The following is a 2,524-nucleotide window of genomic DNA, read 5'->3' as shown; positions in this document are numbered from 1 at the left end:
AGGAATCCCCCACTGCACCATGTGGCTTCTCCAGGCCAGACTACTCTGCTGTGAGCTCATCTATCCGACTGCCCCAGATTCCCACAGGCATCAAACAAAGCTCATCACCAGGCCCAGACCTCAATGTTCCTCCTTCATTCCCTGACTCCACAGGACAGAACCACCACCACCCAGTTGGCCACACTGGAATGGGGCCTTGTCCTGGTCACCTCGCCTCAGTCATCCCCAACTTGCAATTATGTCCTATCAATTCCAACTCTTTATTATCACTCAATCCTGACTCCTCAAAATACAGATCAAAACTATAGCGAGATACCACCCCACACAAGTCAGAATGGCCATCACCAAAAGTCTACAAATTAACAAATGCTGAAGAGGATGTGGAGAAGAGGGAACCCTCCTGTTGGTGGGAATGTAAATTGGTATAACCTCTATGGAGAACAGTATGGAGGTTCCTTCAAAAATTAACAATAGAATTATTATATGATACAGCAATCCAAATCCTAGGCATATATCCCTAAAGGGCAAAAATTCTAATTCAAAAAGATACATGCGCCTCAATGTTCAGAGCAGTACAATTTTCAATAATCAAGACATGGAAACAGCCTAAATGTTCTTCAACAGATGACTGAATAAAGAAGATGTGGTACGTGTGTGTGTGTGTGTGTGTGTGTGTGTGTGTGTGTGTGTCTGTGTCTGTGTAACTGTGCGTGTGTGTGTAGGACACAGCAACCCACTTCAGTACCCTTGCCTGGAGAATCCCATGGACAGAGAAGCCTGGTGGGCTACAGTCCATAGGGTCGCAAAGAGTGGGACATGACTGAAGCAACTAAGCATGCATGTATATATATATAATGATATATTACTCAGCCATTAAAAAAAATGAAATCATGCCATTTGCAACAATATGGATAGAACTATAAATTATCGTACTCAGTGAGGTGAAAGTGAAAGTCACTCAGTCATGTCCAACTCTTTGCAACCCCACAGAATTCTCCAGACCAGAATACTGGAGTGGGTAGCCTTTCCCTTCTCCAGGTCATCTTCCCAACCCAGGGATCAAACCCAGGTTTCCTGCATTGCAGGCAGATTCTTTACTAGCTGAGCCACAAGGGAAGCCCAAGAATACTGGAGAGGGTAGCCTATCCCTTCTTCAGTGGATCTTCCCGACCCAGGAATCAAACTGGAGTCTCCTGCATTGCAGGCAGATTCTTTACCAACTGAGCTATCAGGGAAGCCCACTCAGTGAAGTTAGACAAAGACAAATATTATATGATATCACTTATATGTGAAATCTAAAAAAATGATAAAAATGAATTTATATATAAAATGGAAATAGATGCACAGACATAGAAAACAAACTTATGGTTACCAAAAGGGAAAGAAGAAAGGGATATATTGGGAATTTTGGATTAACAGATACGTGCTACTATACATAAACTAGATAACCAACAAGGATCTACTGTATAGCACAGGGATCTGTATTTAATACTTTATAATAACTTATAATGGAAAAGAATCTGAAAATGAATCACTTTGCTATACACCTGAATCACTGTAAATCAACTATACTTCAATTTAAAAAAAAAAAAGGAAAAAAAAAAACCACACAACAAAACTGTCTCCTCTCCAAGAAATCCCCTCAACCCTAAAAAGTTGAAATGCCTTAAGTAACTTCAGATCCTGAACTACAGGATCAGTACTTACACTGATCAGCAGCTACACTACTCCGATGGCCCAGATGACTTGGCTGTTCAACAGATGTTTATTGAATAAATGGACAAACAAATAAAGCCATAGCCATTGTAAACTGTGCCCCCACCTAGCACTTCCTAACCTCTTCCCTCCTTTCTTTTTCCCCTCCATAACACCTATTGCCTCCTATTGCTATGCCTGTTGCTATACATTTACTTGTTTCTTTTACTCACGATCTCTTCATCTCCACACACCCTTTGAGAGTAACCTCCACGACAAAGGAATTTTTGACTTAGTTCACCCCTGAACCCCAAGTTCATAGATGAGCACCTGGCACTCAGTAGGCACTTAATGAACACAAATGGATAACAGGCTTCCACTGCTTAGCTGGGTCCACACAGCCTGGGCATTCTCTCAGCAGGAATCCTCCAGGGTCCCTGGCAATCATGCCTCACTGATGTGCCATCCTCTCCTGCCCTGGGGCATTCTTTCCTCATCTGCCTGCCCTCATTGTAGGGCAGCAGCTGCTGCAGAACAACCAGGAAACACTTCTCATCCCCACACCTGGAGAACTCACTGAGAAAGTCTTTTAACATTCATGTGCCAGGAAAAATCACTTTGTCACTCTTTACAAAGTAGGCAAGTGACCACAAAGTATTAGTGTTAAAAATGCATTTAATGAGGAACTAGTTGGTATTTTAAATTTTAAATATTTGTGAAATTTTAACATTAAAAAAACTTAGACTCAGGAAATACTAAATAAGGGATTGTTTTTCTAAACCAGTGACAGAGAAAATCAGCTTTATTTTTATAGTAACAAAATCAAGGT

The sequence above is a fragment of the Ovis aries genome, chromosome 23, assembly GCF_016772045.2.
Source record: "Ovis aries strain OAR_USU_Benz2616 breed Rambouillet chromosome 23, ARS-UI_Ramb_v3.0, whole genome shotgun sequence".
Taxonomy (NCBI): domain Eukaryota; kingdom Metazoa; phylum Chordata; class Mammalia; order Artiodactyla; family Bovidae; genus Ovis; species Ovis aries.
This window is presented reverse-complemented; position numbering follows the sequence as displayed.